The sequence below is a fragment of the Aptenodytes forsteri genome, unplaced genomic scaffold (assembly GCF_000699145.1).
Source record: "Aptenodytes forsteri isolate BGI_AS27 unplaced genomic scaffold, ASM69914v1 Scaffold291, whole genome shotgun sequence".
Lineage (NCBI taxonomy): Eukaryota > Metazoa > Chordata > Aves > Sphenisciformes > Spheniscidae > Aptenodytes > Aptenodytes forsteri.
Window position 1 is genome coordinate 2,199,465 of NW_008795401.1, and position 19,932 is coordinate 2,219,396.

The following is a 19,932-nucleotide window of genomic DNA, read 5'->3' on the forward strand; positions in this document are numbered from 1 at the left end:
TTAGGAGCTTTATTTCTTACTTTTGAGTGACGATTTGAGTTCTTGCACCTCACGCTGCTGTGCTGCACTCATTAATGGTGTATGTGAGGTACAGGGCATGTGAGAAAAGTCCTGGTGCAGGTGAGAGTCAGCTACCCCAGACTGAGGCTTAGTGTCATACTTAAATTGCTTTTATGGGGAATTAGTAATGGACTCCTGATTTAGCTGACAGAACAAAAAAAAATTACAGAACAGAAGGCTGGATTAGATCCAATTAATTTTAAGGTCTCACAGTTACGTTTTGGACTATGTTATACCATAGCCTCTGGAGACACCCTTAAGTGATATGTCATTGCTTTGTGTGTTTTTTCGGATTGCTTCATGTCCTGGTACAGCCCTGAAAAATGCATGCTTTCCATCCACAAAAGGCGACTGTGGGAAGCAGCATTGCAAATGTTCCTTACTGACTGATGGTAGAGGCTCCTCAAGGACAAGCATTGGCTCTGGAGCCAGAGCCTACAGCACAGCATCACTCCCCTCTTCGTCGCATGCCACAGTGTGTCTCCAGAGCCCTTCTTGAGGTGTGACCAGTTTGTCACCTGACATCCTGTATTCTAACCAGGTCTGAGCAACCCTGCAGTAAGCAAAGAAGCCCTCTGACAGCACTGCACTGAGACCTGAGCTGGTAAGTCCACACAGCTCTGAGTCAGGTCTTGGGAATGACTTCTGTTTACTTGGGGGATGTGTAACTTATGTTTCATGCCTTCTAGACAAAATGATAGCATTTGCTAACGAAAACTAATGCACCTCCAAGCTGTTGTTGAACATATCAGGAAGCATGCAAAGGGCCTGAGGCGCAATGTTAAATGCCACCTCTCATCTCTGAGGTGACACACTAAAGGATCTCTGTCCCTCCACTGGTTAGTGCACGCGTGCACTGGCTGTGCGACAACATTCACTTGACCTCTCTGGGGTTTCCACCACCACGACTGGCATCACAGACTGGCTTTTCTGTACTGTGAAAGCACAAGGATGGATACCTGCTTAGGCACCCTGCTGGGCTGGAAGGTAAAGTCCAGAGCTTTCTGCAGCACGTCTGCAACTGTAATCTCCAACCCCACAGTGAGAGGACTTGTGGCCTCCAGTGTGACAAAACCGCTAACTACCTACATCTGCAGAGGTGAAGCTATAGACAGAAAACTACAAATCAAAATTTGTGAAGTGCATTTGCAGGAACACATACCTGGTAGCAGAAGGTTGTTGTGGTGTTGAAAGATACTTGGCAGAATATGAACTGACAGCAAAAATGTTCACAGTGATTTTGATCTGCCCACACAGATGCTGACAGATGCTGACCCCAGAGTGGGGGAATCCGCACAAGTGGAATATCGTGTTCAGGACACCTCATTGACAAACTGGAGTGAGACCACGGAAGTGCAACAAACAGTGAGCATCACTTTGGAGTGACTAACATCCGAGGAAAGATCCTGGTCACCCAGTCTGCCTGTGTAAGATAAGCTGTAGCCCTGCGCAGAAATAAATAGTCATTTGAACTAGGAGATAGACTTCAGGTTAAAAAATATTACAAATTTGTCTTTGAAATTGTATGTGGATTCTCTCCGCAACAATATATGAACAGCTGTCCTAGAAATTAACCCTCACCTCATTGAAAACAATGCCCAAGTTTCAGTTGTTCTAGCTTCAATTTCAACTCATCAGGTCATACTAAACATCTGTGAGCTAACTGAAGAGCCCATTACCAATGTTGCCCTTATACTCGTAGGCTTAAACCTGATACCTCCTAACTAACTCTCTGACAGAATAAGAAGTTTCTGAATTGTGCTTGGGGCTTCCCTGTGGGCATTTGCAATGTTAACAGCAGCTAGTCTGAACTCTGGACACTGAAGTGGGGGCAGTTTTTCAAAGATAGCAGCACCAGTGCTACATGCAGAGATAATATGACCTTTCAACTTATATTTAGTGTTTTCTTCTGTATACCTCTAGGGATTGTGTTAGTCACTTTAGTCAAGGGCTGAATATGTAGACACTAGCAAATGAAAACTGGGCTGAAGGAAAAAGTGAATCCTCTAAACTAGTAATCATGCAAAAGAATAAGAAGTTTTTTAGGTGTTACAGTGATCCACAGAAAGGTAATCAGTGGAAAATCTGGCAGAAAAGAAAAGTAAAATTAAAAAAAAAAAAGCTGGCCACATCTTCATAAATGGAAGTATTCTGAAAAATGGCCGCATGTTCCTACTTCAAGAAATTATTATTTGTCTTTTATTTAGCTTTTCACTATGAAAATGCAGTCATCCTTTGTTGGAGAGTTTGTAATTTAATGGTATATCAAACTACCACGATGTCCTAACAGGTGTTTACATTTCTGTAGTTGGTGAGTTTTAAGACAGACAAGGAAAAAAGTGTATAACAGGTGGTGTTATGTTGCTTTATTCTTTAGTATTAACTGAATCTTCATGTCCAGAGTGGTTGAATAACAAGCTACTTTGTAAAATAAAATGATAACACATACAATATTTTAAAAGTAATATATTTTTAAGAGGATCTGAAGTCAAAAAGGAAACTTTTTTACAAATCTAAAGGACCAGCTGAAAAACTTTCCTAATTTTTAGAAGAAAGGTTTATCATGTGATTTTAATATAGCTTGTTTTCTTCTGACTAGCTTGAACTGACTAGCTTGAAAAAATTTGTAGTATGCAGGTTTAAACTACTTTAAAGGAACATTCTGCTCAATCAGGTTTTACATGTGGGTGCTACAATATTGTGAAACTTGTAAGGTTTGGTTGTCTTTTTTTTTTTTTTTTGGGGGGGGGGGTTAGGGATCAAATAGTGATCAAGAGTTTTCAAAGGTAAGCAAATTGAGAAAATTGTTAAACAAAGAGGTAGAAAAGCCCCATTCCAGAAGGCTAAGAAAATAGTCTATTGCATTCTACATCTTTTATTAGATTTCCTGCATTTCCATCAGAATCAGCCTAGATCTAGCCGCTTTTAGAAATGACAGGCAAATGATGGCCTGCTATTTGATGAATGGCATGATAATTCTCATTTTCTAAGCAAATTGAGAAAATTGTTAAACAAAGAGGTAGAAAAGCCCCATTCCAGAAGGCTAAGAAAATAGTCTATTGCATTCTACATCTTTTATTAGATTTCCTGCATTTCCATCAGAATCAGCCTAGATCTAGCCGCTTTTAGAAATGACAGGCAAATGATGGCCTGCTATTTGATGAATGGCATGATAATTCTCATTTTCTGCTTTCTCAGAGAAGAGAAATGGTGTTGAAAACTTCCAAATACTCTTCATAATTTTCATGAATAGAAGAAATTGTTGTTCTTTGTTGAAAACAATTGAAGTGATTATTTGTCTGAAAACTGGTACGTTTGTTTTGTTTTGCTAGTTCAAATATTCTGCATGTACTCCCTCTGGAAATGCCTTCTGATGGGAGAAACTGATTGGAGACTGAGGCACCAATTTCAGAAAGCATTCTTAATTCCAACCAGCAGTGCAAGACCCCATCAAAATGTAAATTTGATCCTGAACTTGGATATCCTTCTGTTTCTTTCTTTTGAATGAGGGACACAACGGTGATCTTCTACAGAAAGTGCTTCTTCAGAAACCGGCCAGCTAACTATGCTGGCATTTTTATACGATTATTTTAGTTCTGTCATAGGGCTGAAGTAGAGGAATAGTATTTTTGTCACTTTCTACACCACACAAATTATTTTCAGGAGGAAAAAAGGGAAACAAAAAGCAATAAATACAAATGAATACAACACATGTCTGGCCATTAATTGAACTCCTCTAATTTGATAAATAATATTAATCTTTGATTAAAGCATTGTATTTGCAATATTGTAAACGCTGCTATGTAATCCCAGCATTTTGCAGCCAAGTAGGTAGTTATTTTTCTCTTGCTCATGTACAGATGACCTTCAACTGAGACACAAGCAGAAAACTGAATTTTTTTATATATAGAAGCTTATGAACAAAAGGTCTTTCCTTGGTATCCTTTTTCACAGGACCCATGCATTTAAAATACTGTAGGCTTCATTTCATTTTATGCTGACTGGGGTGTTTACTATTGTCATGTTATTAACCTTGCTTTAAGAAGGTTTTTATAACATCAGTATTAGAGTTTATTACGAGTCTTAGCTGTGATATACAGTTCATGGCCTTATTAAAGGATGTGTCCTGCCCTTGGAATTCCCTGGAATCAGGTAAATAGTATAGAGAAGTGTTGCAGAAAAAAAAGGCACACTTTTCTCTCTTTAAACAGTCAAATAAAACCACGGACATATGGGTTTTCTTTAGTCTTCTCTGTACAAAGAGAAGTTTGAGGAGGATTTGACTTCTCGGAAAATTAATAATAGAACCCTTTATAATTAAAATCATGAAGCCAACAAATGACAAGTATTACCTGTTGTTTGTCCATTTTATGTGAGTTTGCTGGTGTCTGGTCAGTTTCCAATGGATAAATTGCCACCTAACACCTGAGTTGCCACATGTTTCTACCTTCCTTTTGGCCAGATAAACCAAGAAACACAGCAAGCATGGGGAATGTATTACTTTTTGACTGTATGTTATTCATCAAAGAAAAAAGAGAAGAAACTTTCCAGATGGCCAGGGTCACAATTCTTGAGTTCAATTGATTTTTTTACTGGTGTAAAATAGTCACAAAACTTGAAAAAGTAGTTCTGTTTGAACCTTGAGAAACACACTGAGTAACAAGTCTGAGACGTTTCAAGATCTCTGTGAGCCTTATAGATGATTCCTGCCACTCTTCCCCATCACAAAGAGTACATAATCAGCAGGTTTGGTACTCAAAGCCATCTATAGAGAAACCTCTAAGAGCAAGGTTTAATCCCCTCACCATGAAGTGCATCAGCTTTCTACACTCTTCATTTTACATACCAGCTTCCACTGCAGACGCCAGAGTGTCTACATGCTCTGCACTGACAAGAATCGGCAGAAGAGCTTCAAGTCTGAGCAACACCATCTTTCCCATGTCTTCCTCAATGTCGTTGGCCCTACCTAAGCGATTTTCCTGCAGCTTTCTCCAGGAAACAATCCTATTTTGACTGTGGAGAAAATTTACTTCTGCAAAATGCTGAGATTTGCTTCTCTTGGATGTTTTTTAGCTGCAGTTCTTCAAAATGGCCATCATGCCTGAAAACATTCCCATATATTTTTAATACTGTCCCTTTAGTCTTTGCTTTAATCCACTGCCTTTAATCTTTCTACAAAGCTATAAGGATATTATATAAAGGTCACATATGAACCTAGCTTAACCTAAGGAATCACAGTCCTTAAGTCTTGTTGTCTAGTTAAAATCAAACATAGCATGTACAGAGCAGAACTGTTGGGTTAGTGCTCTATTTAAATGCTTTTCAGCCTGTAGCATCTGAACTTTATACATGTTTGCACTCTGGTTGAGAACCTTGAAATACATATTGTCTCCGTTACCGTGTTCAGCTTTGACATTGCCTGTGCCTCATCCAGCCCTGATGCAATCCTTCCAGATCACGTGTTGCATACACTGAGATTTCGGGTAATTGTAATTGGCGTACATAGCAGTAAGCTACCCCAGATGCATTGTGAGACATATGTAAATTAGACCACCTGTGTTATAAAAGGGCGCCATTAAGACATGGTTCTTTGGAACATTTCCCAGGATGGAAGAGACCTCTTGACCATCTAGATCTGCCAAACCACTGAGATCAGAGGTATGTAGAGGAAAACAAATAGCAAGAAAAGGTTGCTTTGTAACAATGTCTCTTTCAGTTCCTCCACCAAAGACAGCAACTTGTACCCCTTGTTTTCTCCTTATGCGCTCCCTATGACAATTTTAGTTTGACCAGTCAGAAATGAACTGAGCAAAACTAGCAAGTTTTAGTGAAGCCTTACCTAGTTCCAGTTTCATATGACAGTCAGCAATGACCTCCACACCTGTATATGTCACAAACCTTGGTGCAGGTTAAACAGTTCATTGCAGCACCATAGGGGAATTACCCTTTCCAGTGCTTGTGCTACCTGCCACAGAAAACACGACTGCATGTAACAGAGGATTTGTGACTCTCCGGTTCCCATGCAACGGCAAGCTAGTCAAGGGCACCACACGAGGGTGTCTCTCTCCTGCTGCAGTAGTAGCGGAATGTCTGAAATCTGCTCAGTTTGTTTTTTCCCCAGCTGTATCAACTGGTTTAACAAGATACTGCTTCTCCCTATTCCTTTTTGCTTTTCTTTAGAAAAATAGCGCTACAAATAATGAAGTGTAACAAAAGCAAAATAAAAAAGCTTGCTATTCACAGTAGGCAGGAACAGGTTTATTGGGACGTGTGATATCTTTTCTGTGACTAATTGATATAGACAAGTTTTCAGGCTCATGCGTTCTTCGGGCCTTGAAGACAAACCTCAAGATCTTGTACACTTGGCAGTTTGACCAACTTTTCCTAATCATACTGACTAGTCTTTGCTTCTATTTACAAAGCTTATTCTGCCTGTGTCCTTTAACCATTACAGATACGGTGAAATATTGGGGCTTACAATGACATTTATAAAGTATGGAAAGTGTTCCAAAATACTGTAACGAAATAATACCTTAGCATTCTTGTGTGGTGTTTCTTGGGTTTTTTTAAGTGTTGTTGAATGGCAATATCCTGAATGTCTTATTTTGCCATCCTTTTCTCTTTTAAACACATGCGAAGTTGTAGAATAGGAAAATCTTCTCTTTAAAATAAAAGAAATTGGACTTCTGAAGATTCCCAATAAAAGAGCTGTAGGTTCACATTTGAAAGTAAAACTAAAAACTTTCATCTGGATCTGTAATGCCCAAATTAAAAGGGAAATTGTGCCAGTAACACCTTGAGTACTAGTATGTGTTGTCCCCTGAAGAGTGCCAATACAAACAGTAATGGATTCTTAATATAACAGTAACTTTTTCTAAACACGTGATAAATATGCACAATCATCTCCCCTAATTAATCCAGAAATGTGTCAGCCACAATTCAGATCTTGGCTGGTGTGATATCTGAGAAATATCCATTTCATTGAAAAATATGTATTTTTCACATGAATTTTTATAAAACGTAAAATAATCTCATTTCAAGCTTGATTATCAACTTCATGATTATCCACGCCATGAGTCCATGGAGGACTTCAATGAGAAAAAGATGAGGCTCATATTATTTTGTCTGAACACAAATATATTTTGTGATGTACTCAGGGCTTATCCTAAAAATTAATGATCTACAGAGAATATTCAATTAAACCAATTTTCTGTTTGTGTATCTTAGCTATCCAATAAAAATCTCAGTTGAGAGGATGACATGAATTGAATATAAGTGAAGAAAAAAGTTATTTTCAGTTAAGCATATAAAAAAGTTAATAGAAATCATAGTTTGCAGAATTACCTCAGTTATGGTAAAGACAGGATTGTCAAAAAAACCAAAATACTTCATTTCATATGAAATGTTATAACAGGAGTAAGGTATTTTTTTTCCTTAGAACTAAATGGCACCCAAACTCCACTGCAATTTTTAAAATCAATCTTTAATTTATAGTAAAATAGTGATTTTCTTCATATAGAAATGTGGACTACACTTTACCCAAGTAAAGGTGGTGGGCCCTACAGCTTTAATTTGCTCAAGAAACTGTGTACAGAGACAGAGTGAAAAACTAGAAAGGCAACCGCAAAGCTGAAAATTGTCCTGCAGTGGGAGCACACCACAGTCAAGCGTAACAGTCTTAAGTGTAGCTGTTCCTTTCAAAGTAACCAAGACATACCTTAATGCACTAAAATAAATGTATTGACTTCTCAGCTGCAAAGTACAAATTTCAGTGCTGTAGGCTCTTACATAAGGAAAGGGGTTTTTTTTATATCTGAAGGTGCACAATGTCTGGAACTTCTCAGGTGCAATTTATATGACTTAAGGGCAAAAAGACCTTATCCTGCTGGTAAATCAAGAGTAATTCCATTAGCTCAAATGTGGTTTGTAACAGTGGAATCAGAAATGTTCTCACCATCAGTGAATTTTGTATCAGCTGAGGTGAAAGCAAGGTATGACGTGCTTCCCTGTCTTAAACTACATTTCCATTTTGCTGGAGTTCCACTAATGCTCTGCGATGAACCTTTGTCGACCATGTAAGTGCTAGAATTGCAGCAATAAAGCAAATAATTTTTTCCTTCATCAGTGTATGGAAATATTTTACCATTTAAAACTATTAAGAAACCATTCCTCACTCTCCCACTATTTGAACCATATTGTAACAATATTCAGCAGTTGTTCTGCTGCTTTAATCTTTGTTCTGCAGTCTAATTTCACACACTACTGCCACTTTCAAGATGGGGCTTCCTATGAATTCAATTTTAAAAGTCAGTCAAATCCATTCCCTCAATATACAATATTCCATAGTGAAGGTTATGGAAGAAACACAAAATGTAAATGTACAATAACAAAGTAATTAATATACACATTGTCAGTCAATACATTACCATAGTATTCCTAGAGTATCTCATAAATGTAATGACAACTTGCCTATTTCATATACTAACACATCATGCCAAGTTTTCAGCTTGTATGTGTTACTGGAGCTGTATTATGGTCAAGAGAAATGCATTTATGACAACTGGCCCATCAGATGGACTTTTTTAAAAGTAGTATAGACATAGTAGACGTTCTTCTTTGTATGGATCTATAACGTGTTCGTTAGGATAAGATTTTTTATTAATAAATGCCTCAGTAGACTCCTATGATCCTATTAGGTTTGGTGCTCTGTTGTACTTTCTGCTGCAAAAAACAGTAGTGGAATTGATCCCCATCCTGTGACCTGAGACCGAGATCTTGCACAGATGTGTTATGTGTTTACATTTATGCTCTCTGAGTGGCCCCAGAGACAGCACAGCTGTAAGGAATGAACGTTGTCATGAAGTCAGAGGCACCGCTCCTTCACCTCCAAATATCACTGCACTGCACAAATCCAAATTCATTTTTGCTGCTCTCCTTCACTCATCCCATCTCACTGGTTCTGCACAACAAAAAGTGTCATGAGAAGCTCTTGTTAGGAAGTCTTGACCAGATAATGCAATGACTGACCAGTTTTTTGGCCATATTCTGTCCCAGTTTTGAAAAAATACATTATGATTACATAAGCTTTATGAGTTACTACTGATTTTTAACTTCTCTTGCTTTAATTAATGCTAATTTGACCACAGTGTTAAATAAATTGTGTGCGCAGATTTTAGAGCTCTTCAAAATCTCTCTCTGAAAGCAGTAAGTCAGGCCTTGGAACAAAACTTTCAAAAGGATTCTCTCTTAAAAGGCAAAGTAGAGAGAGAGGAACTGATCCAGCATGACTGGGTGTACACAGTGCCGAAAACTGGAGCCAGAACTGTAACAAGTGGTTACAGCTAATTCAGTACTTGGTGTTAGAAAACTACAAAAAAAGAGAGTAGGTTTAATTAGCTTAACACAGCTAGTTTCACCCTTCCCTCATCTTAGACCTGCACCCTCATTAAAAAATGAAATTGGTTTGTGTCCCTTACAGAGGTTATATTTTGCTGGATTCCTTCAAAACCAAAAATATCAGTAGAATGAACATTCATCATCCCTAGACCGCTCTCATTCTCACATTCCAGTTTTCAGCTTGCTTTTATATGTATATGTGAATGATCTGCCCAAATATTCTGCTGAATACATATTAATAAACTGCATTAGTATTTGCATACCATATGCTCACTAAAGGTTTAATTACACTTTGTTCCACAAACAAATATTTTCTAAAAATTAACGTATGTCAGCTAATTATTTTCCTGACTTATTTACTTTTTCATTTTACTTCATTTTTAATTTACACAAAACCTCTTTGCGGCCTTGTTTCATTTTCCAAAGAATGATAATAACTGAGGCTCTAATACCTCAAGCACTCAGGCACATCCTTTAGTTTATCCACCTGAGCAGTCATCAAAGATTTCTATGCACAAAGTGAGGAAAGTTACGCATGAGCATAAATTGTTCCAGTTTTAATGCTGAAATATACGCATATACTATACATATTGCATAAACTACAAAAAACTGGAGCTTAACCAGAAAAAAGCCTCCACCGTAGCAATCTCAAATTACATGTTTGGCAGGATTGACAGAGGTACATCACTCGTCTTCCTTTCACATTCCACAAGATCTTTTAGGACGTGTTGTCACGTAGTCATAAGGGTCCATACTAAATGCACGAATGCATGCTTTATATACTCCAAATATTGACTGAAAGATAAAACTTGATATACATATAGCTGCTCACCAGGGTATGAGAGTGTCCCTGACTAGAAGAGTACCAAACAGCCGACCTCATCAGGCCCTCAGGACATGCGGGTATTGCAGATTCACTCATACGGTTCAATAAGCATACTGACAGATCATTTCAGATAACGTAATTCTTCTAAAAACCATGGCCCTGGGACTCACAGGACATTCACAAAGAAGTTAAGGACAAGTAAAGTTAATACTTTTTAAATTTTTTTTAATTACACAGAAGAATGGTGTTTCATGTGAAATTTCTTCCTGATCTAATACACAAAAATTTCACAGGGAGTACGGTCCTCACACTGAAAGTCACAACACGCAGAGCAGGCTCTGGATGGCCAAGACAGCTCTTTGGATTACAATATCTTGATACCAAAATTCTCCAACAGGTTTATCACAATACTGGAATCCAAGGATATGCTTGCAGCTTGTGTAGAGACAACCTGGAAAACCCAGGAACATGTTTCTCAAAACAGCTCAGATTTCAGCACAGGCTGCCCAGACCCACCCAGGATTCTGCATAAGTACTTGCCAGCTGAAATCCATAGGAAATATGAAGGTAGTTTGCCTTCAGTTATCTGAGCTTCAAATCCGTCTTTGGATTCCTGTGTGCCTCTATCTTTAGTACAAGTGCAGCTTACCTTCTTCTACCATCATGCAGGTGTATTGCTGGCAAATCCAGAAAACCTAAACAAATGGGTTGGAAGAACCTTAAGCAGGTACCTACAGAACAACTCCCCGTCCATGGCAGTATCTACTACAGCTCTCTCATCTGTTTTTTAAGGAACCCTATGTAAGGCAAAAGGACAGTATTTTGCTGGGGTGGATAAGGATTGCTGCTTGCAAAATACATAAAGCTGCTTCTTTTTTCTTCACTGATAAAGACAAGACATTAAGAATGGCACCTAAAGGGAAGTCTCATGAAGAGCTAGAATAGACAGCCTGGGGATATAGGGAGATCTCCCAGAACAGGTTAGACAAATAACTGTGGCAACCACATTGATAGGACTGATTGTCTCCGTGCAGAGACTGGAATAGAAGGGCCCCTCAAGATCCAGCTTTTATACAGGTCTACGTAGGCACCAAAACCTCCAGCAAATCTTTTCCAGGGCTTCCTTACCATCATGCTGGAAAACAGGGATGATGTTCTGGAACATTCTTACTGCAGTATAAACCCATTTTCTTTTGCCCCATCCACCTGGACAGCAATTTGTCCTCTTCTCTTTACAGCAGCCTTTTGCATACCTCACCTTATTATTATGTTTCTTCTGTCTTCTCTCCTTCAGCTTAAATAACCCTGATTGCTTCAGCCTTCCCTTTTCAGCTTGTTTTCTTACCTCATCATTCTTGTCTCTGTCCTTTCTACTTACTGTAATTGACCTTCATCTTTCTTCAGTGTAGCATCCAAAGATGATCACAAGGCTCAGGACCTTATGTTTTCCCGAAGAATTAAAACAATTACTTGATGCATCTTGCAGTTATAATGCTGTTTGCCTTCTCTCAATATGGTGCTTGCAGCCCCATGATACTGTTTCCTTATGCTATGGTTTCAGTGTCTCTCACAGCATTTCATACAGAAAAGCCAGCTACTCCATGTTATGTGCTTGCACAGCTGATGACGCCTACCTAGGTATAAAACCTTCCTACCTGAAAACTAGAGGGGTTTTATATTAGATTTTTCAATTTGCTCAGATTTTTCCAAATTTTATGCTTATCTTTAAACATATTCACAGCGCCTCAGCTAAATATTTTTTTATGTAAGGACCTTATTCCCTGTTATGAAAACCAAACTATTAATTAATGTATTGAATAAAACTGGACTCAGCATAGGTCTCTCCCAATTCTGTGACTGAGCCATCAATAACTGCTCTTCAGTACTTCTTTATCACTATTTTACACTTTTTATTTTAGTGAAAGATCTAAGTATAATTTTTTTTCAGTATACTGGAATATAATTTATTTTACATAGTATCTTTAATACAAACTTCCTCCTAAATCACTTGGAAGAACTCTATTCAAAGTAGAACCTGGTTTGCACTTAGCAGAAAAAAAAGGTGTAAAGATAGTGTTTAAAGAACAAGTGAAAGCATTGATACATCTGGGCAATAGGAAAATGGTACATAACATAAAATATTTATCTTTTTGCCAAGTTTATTTAATTTCCAAGTTGTAAAAAGAAGGGAAGATTATGAGGCTGAGAAGTTTAAGCTGTTCAAAAAGGTATGCACTGTGGAAAGAAGTATGTTGGTTGTATTGTGATAAGGAATAAGGAACAGGAAGGCACTGAAATGAGCAGAGGGGGGAGAAGAAGACAAAGATAAGACATTTTAATTTTTCCTTTGTGCCAGGTGGACAACAGGCTATGCAAAGAAGCTAATTGCAGCTCTCAGATTATGGAGTCTATTCAGGACCTACTGAAGTTAAACAAAACTTTACAGTTGTAAGAAATACACTTACCAAAGGATGATCACCAGTGAAGAAATGCCAGAGGGCAGCGATTCTGGTTGTTTAGCTTCTCACTGGTGATTGTAGGAAAATGGTGTTGGGATTGCCCAAATGCTAGGGACTGAGTGCTCAGTGTGGCTGCTACCTGTGTAGGGCTAATGAGAAGAGACATTCTGGTTCCCAGTCCCAAGACAGGCTAGAACACCTCCATGGAGATTTAACGCAAGCCCTGTTACACATTAAGAAGCCCAAACACTTCTGGGCTCAATGAAGAACCTCTAATGGATTCTCCCACTTGAGCCCGGGACTACTTTACATAATACTGCTGGAACAGCCCAGCTAGGAAAAATTCCCTAGGAGAAGCCCACGCAAGAGGAGAATTCCTTCATACAAGCACAGTGAAAAGCTGCAATATCAGTATTAGGCTTACTAAGAAAGGGTTGAGAGGTGTGAGAGGTCTGACAGAAGCAGGAGAAAGCAGAATCAAAGTACAAAACAAACTGGTTTGTTAACATCTGACTGAACCTCCTTCAGCAGCACAACTAATTATAAATAAGCAGAATAAAGTTCCTGGAATAATAATAGAATCAGAGACATCAACCTGGAGTCTAGAAGGTACGTTATACATAAAGCAGTCTGAAACCTCTCCATATTTGACTCTTAGGAGGACCGACATGTTACAGAAGGTACGTGAACCACCCCAACTCAGTAAGCTGAAATGAAATCTCGTGTTCTGCCTTTATTAGCACAGGACAGGCAGGCAACAATAACAGCAAGTTGCAGAGAGACATAGCGTCACCAAGGCAAAACAGCTAGAGCGCACGGTATGTGCAAGGTGTGCTGCGTTGCATGCTAGAGCTGTGTTTTAATTCTCTCCACACACCGTTTATGGACCCTGAGCAGCAAACTCTGGACTATGAATTGTACTTCATGAGCCCTGCACCGGTACAGGTGCTGCAGAGCCTTTTCTAGATGAGGTCACTACTGACTTACTGTGAGTCTGTGGTCTGATAACAACTGGGCAGAGATTATCCACGTCTGCCCAGCCATGTACAGTGATAGCTAGCTAGAACTTGAGTGCGAGCCCTTTTTCTGGTTTTAGCTTTTCTTTCCACAGACAATTTTATTTTTCTTTCTTTTGAACATTGGAATCTTCTCTTTCTGAAATATCAGACCTTTCCCTTTGCTTCATTTGGTCAAAACATACAGATTTCCAAATTGAAAAGTTTCATCTAGACACAGTTCATCATTGAACTGCATTTTCTCATGTTCCAGGGAAGTGGGAGCAATTAATCCCCTTCCCCCTTTGTGGGCTGGGGCACTTTAAGTCTCCCTTGTGATTTCCATGCTGCAGCCTTATAGTTCATCACGAGGCACAAGCGAGATGCCTGAACTGCAACTTCCATAAAGCACTGGGGCAGCTGAAACAGACATATAGTTACTGGTACCTGCCCCCAAAGAATAATATTTGATCTCACTTGACAAATGAACGCAACCCAAAATTGAGTGTTTCCATTCTAGTAGAAACTTTTAGTTTTCAGATGGAAGCATCTGGCTATTTTTAAGATGGTCTGAAGGAAAATTTTTTTGGACAAAAAATTTTCCCGCCCTGAGCTTCTTAGAAACTATCCATACCTGTTTCCCATGTAATAAAAATAAGCTTTTCTGATAATCTCTGCTACTGTTATGAACCAATACTGGTTAATATTTCAACCATTCTGACAGCAGTCTGCAATGCTGTTTGTCTTTCGTCTTCTGTGGTGGGGACATCCAGTGCCTAATTTCCATGAATTGGGTTGTTTAACACCTTTAGATTGCTGGATTGAAGTCAAAATCAGCTTGCTGTTCTAAGGTCTTTCTAAAAATGTGACTAAAGACCTTTAGTTGTTTGTTTTCAGTCAGCTTCAGAAGACTGATGTGTGCTGCCTTATTACCTGAACTTCTTATTGACTTCCAGATGTTGACCTTCTGTCACTGAGAGTACTCTTCTCCTTTGCAAGGTCCTCCTGAACTGCTGAATCTGTTGAAATAAACTCATAACATTTTAATTTTCATGTATGCATTATGCAGGTACTTAACTTCATGCTCCACTAAAAATGTGTTAATTCACACTCTTTTTGTTGGCATTGTACTTAAAATACTTACTTGATGAAGACCTGCTTTATGAGGAATCTGGTTTTGTTTTCTTTCAGAAAAAAAAAAAGTGTATTTCTTTCCTTCCCACCCCAAGGTTGAAGCTTGCGATGGCTCTCTAGTTATGCATTCTTTCATAATTTTTTTTTCTGATCTTTTGAAACAATACTAACCCTCTCTATATTTCCTTCAACTGCATGGCATCTCCACTCCAATCTACAGAACAGACTATAATTCTTCATTTCTTTTATCATCAGCAAAACAGAAGCCAAAGTAGAGCAGCAAGGAAAAAGTCAGAATAAATGAATGAAGTGTTTTTGGATATATAATTTTCTATTCGTTACCATTTCCCAAAATGTACCCCAGATATGAGAGTGCCGTGAGCCTGAATCCAGCTGTAATCTGTCACACTATACATTAAAGTTCTAATAAAATGATACCATATTTAATAAAGAGCATAAGAAAAGCTTGAAACAGAGAAAAGGATGAATACAGTAAGAAATCAAAAGTTAATGGAAGAAATAAAACCCTTGAGCCCCAGAGAGTTTATTTGGGGTAGAAGGAGGGAGGTGAGAAAGGAGGAGAACAAAAGATAAATAAAAGATTGCAAGGGGGAAGGAAAATGGTGCTCTGCTTTCATTGGGAATTCTTAAATGGCTCACAAGATGAGCAGAGCATTAGGATATGGAAACCTAAAGGGCAATATAATCCCAAAGGGGAGGACTAGTTTCAAAAGAAGGTTTATTAAAACTTAGCTTGCTTTGCATAATGTCAGAAAGAGAAATACAGTCAAACTCTAACCTTTTTTCCTTTTCAACTTTCAGTTCCTTTCCACTCTTTTCTTCTCTATGATCGCTTTCCCTACCCTGTAGCTTTACTCCTGCTTTCTGTTTATAACCTTTAGAATACTTTCATGAGCATATGCTATAATTCTCTTCCCTTTTCTTTATCTCCTTGTTCCTACAAGCTGGCTTGAATAAAGAAGTCATTATCAGCAAGCCCACAATGGGTCCAGACATCCACATTCAAGATGTTGTATAGATGATATATTGATCAGTCCTCAATGAGTAATAGCGTTCTAACGAAAAGAGCTTACAGAAGTTAATGTATCTGCTCATGCAAACCACAAATGAAGCATTCTGTGGCACAAAGGGTCTGGCCCTGTGAATTATAATTACTCCCTACAACAATAAAAGTCAGGAGTGGTTTTATTTATTTACTGCAATCAATGATAGTCTGTGGGCTACACATTGAAAATTCATTTTACAAACCAGCACCCAGACTGTTTGCTTTTTCTGTGTCCATTGGGAATTAACCCTTCAGCCGCCGCTGCCAATCCTGAGGTAGATATCCCTACAGAAACGAAAAGACTGCAGTTTGTTTCAGTATTGTTCAGGTTAAGAAAAGCAACTACAGGCATTCAGAGAGGAGTAGCCACATGTGACGGCTCCCAGTAGAGACAGCATATATTAAAGCAGGGTAAGTATATAAAGACAAAGACTTTCTGTCCTACATGAACTACTTGGGGAGTCCCTGGTTTGAAAACTGCACCACAACACTGTGTCATGAAACTTTCCACAGAGTGATGAGAGTGTTTTTAATGCTTTAGAACCTTCTCTTCTGTCCTCAAAGCAATGTACAGTAGAATAAATACAATCTATGCTAACACATACAGTATAGAGCCAAGGAAAACAAAAGGAGCATCATTCCACTTGTTAATTAAATTGCAGGAAAAATAAAATTAAAATTCTGTTGACAACTATGCTGAAGCAGAATAAACCTGTCACTGTACTTCAGTAGAAGAGCAAAGATTAACAAAAAAAACCAAAAATTAAAAGTAAAATATAATTATGCTACTTTGTAAATGATATTCTGCATATTAAATACTGGTCTGCCACTTTCTCAAAAAATATTCAAAGCCAGACACTAGGAAACTCAGAGAGAAAGCCAATGTGGGTGATCAAAGGTGAGAAATAGTTTAACGAAGAACTAAAAGAAAGGACTAGTCAGCCTGGAAAAGAGATGCTGGGGTGGAATGAGGGAATAATACAGGTCCATAAAATCCATATGTGCCTCACAGAAGATAAAAACAGAATATCTGTTCACTGTTTCTCTCGATACAACATTTAGGGGACATCAAATATGACTAGTAAATTGAAAACAAACAAATGGAGAGACTTCTCCACACAAAGAACAGTGCTGCTCATTGACTCAGGATGCTACAGATGTTGGAAGTTCATGTGATTTCAAGAGACGACTGAGCAAATTTCATAGAAGAGAACTCCCTCAAGATCCCTCTCTCAAGAAACCCTAAACCACAAATCACTAGAAGCTGGAAAAAAGTCTGCAGGAAGTATCATTAAATTATATTTTTGCACATTTATCCTGGCTTCTGAGACTGGCCACTGTCAGCTAAGGTTGGCCATAGCCTGGGCCAGTGAGCTAGGTATACTGATTATGTTAAAATCAACCACTGACCCATAAAACAAAGCATTATTTTACACAACCAACCAATTTGCCGAAAACTAAATTAAAAGAGGTTCTTTTTCAATGCTTTCACTGTAACTCAGATCAACAAATGACCATGTGATGGAAACACTGTCTGATGTAAAGCCTCATTTCCTGACAGAGGGCTGTAACATTGCATTTGCTCACATGCACCCATCTGTTTTCTTTGTTCCTCATATTTCTTATGCTTCTTAATGTTAAACTGCATGGACTTGTAGTTTCGTTGGCTTGCAGCACCTACCATGCCGAAGAAACAAAGAGCTTCCTTCATGAGGCACCAGAATGATATGCAGCTAGCTTTTAATTGGTATGGGAGGCCTTTGAAGAGGAGAAGTGAAGGCTCCAGAATTTCTGTCAAAAACCCAAATTACCTTCCAAGAGTCCAGGGCTAAAATCTGCACTGATAGGAAAAGAAAGCTACCATCCCTTGAATCCTGAATAATCTGGGTTCTGAATTAATTATATCTTTCCAAAGCTTAACCATAAATAGGAGTCGTCATCTTTTTTTTTTCCTTTCTTGTCTGTTCCCTGCTGTGTGCGTACATGTGTCCTTCTTAAGTCTTGGTAAATCTCTCTGATTAAGAGTAGGATTAATATAGAAGAATTAAACTTTTAAGATCAAAAAGGAAAGACATTTAACTTTTACCAACAAGAAATTGTTACTAACAAGCATTCTGCTTCTTGTGAAAGAAAGGCTCCCTGGGTACAAAGAGCTGTTTAACTGAAAATATGAAGGTCTTTTTCCCTAAACAAGTAATCTTCAAAAGATTTTATTTTTACATTTATTTCCACTTTAATTCTATCCTTTTCCTGTCTCAATTGCTGTCTTCTTATAGAGCATAAAATTTTAAATGGTTGTTCTATGTTATTTCCATTCATCATGTAGGCCCTATATGAAAAATGATAAATGAGAAAATATACTTAAAAAATCCATGACACTATTTGCCCTGCACTCTTTTTTACTATTTGGGACCACACAACATATGGTGAAATAATTTCAGTAGCATTAGAGTGAAAATTTATATTCTTCTTCCTTGATACTTACCATCAAAAAAAAAAAGAAGAAAGGAAACTGGTTAATCCACTAATGGCATTTTCATATTTTTAATTACTATTATTTTTTTATAGCTAGATCTTTTAGCTGACACTGGAGACAATTTTGCATGGATATTCAGTAAGAAAGTATATTTCTATATACAATGATAGGTAGGTGCAAAGGAGTGCAACATGTAAATGCAATATAGAGCATTGATGCAATCAGACTTACCTTAGATTTCAAAATATTTTCAGGATTACAGGCAAAAAGATTGACTTTCCCCCACCTCCACAAGAATCCTAGAGCTGAGCTGCAAACTGATCAACAGGGTCATGTTTTTCAGAAAGACATAGGTTTTGTTCTTACTTCTCTCCATAAATCTGGAGCAATTTCATTGACTTCAGTGGCATTACCCTGAATTTCCTTCTCCGTAATGAGAAACAAAATGACAAATATTGCAAATAAAAACATCTCTACTTCTTTTTCAAGATTGCAGTGTAAAGTTTTAGTATTTTTAAACTTTATAATATAATTCTGAAAAGCACATTTCCAATAAATGTATTTTTCATTCTTGTTTCCATCTTTACAACTCCATCTGGCACTAAGCTTGTCTATTACTTCCTGTAACTCAGAAGGTAATGTGCACGCTACAAAGTAGGGAAAGGTTGTCATACACCAAGAGCTGAGGAAGCACTACCTAGATTTCAGAAGATACAAGATTCACTTCTCAGATATTGCCGTGACAACAGCGCCAGAAGCTGGAGGAATCTTGTGTGTTTCTTCTATATTTTTACATGCAAATATCTCTTCTGAATATACTGTCACATAACTAACGTCATCATTGATATCAGCAAGTTGATTTGAGGGTTTCATTAGGTTTGAGAGAGAATCACGTTGGAAAGGAATTGTAAAATAGGTGTAAAGTTTATGCAAGGTCTTCCATAAGAGCCTAGATTTAATTTGGATATGGAAAGGGAGCAAATGAGAGTTACTGAAAGTCAGCCTGACTTTTAGGCTTCAGGTCTAAGGTCTGCAACTGAATTGCATTAGACTTGAATTAGGAAATTAAAACAAACAACAGGAGATACTTCACCCATACCAATAATAAGAGAATAGAAAAGAAACAGGGACAGCATATGGAAAGGATGGGATTGAGATTAAAAAGACTGTAGGAAAACTAAATAAATATATTCATAATGGAAGGAATGTGAGTATAAGATTAACTTTGTTTCAGAATACTCCAGGAATGATTAATGGACAAAAGTCTAGCAGAAAAGTGAGCCAACCATTCCTCTGGTTTCTGAACACCCATGAATGGTTACAAAGCAGATTACATAGATCATTTAGAATATACAATAAATTTGCTATCCAAGATTTTGCAGATGTGATACTGATAGAGGGCAGAAAATACGTAGAACAAAATTTATTTCCTATTTTAGGAAATATTTTCATTTTTCTGCATTTCTTGCCTGTCTCCAGGACCAGAAATGAAAGATTAGAATCTTGTAGCATGTTTGTTC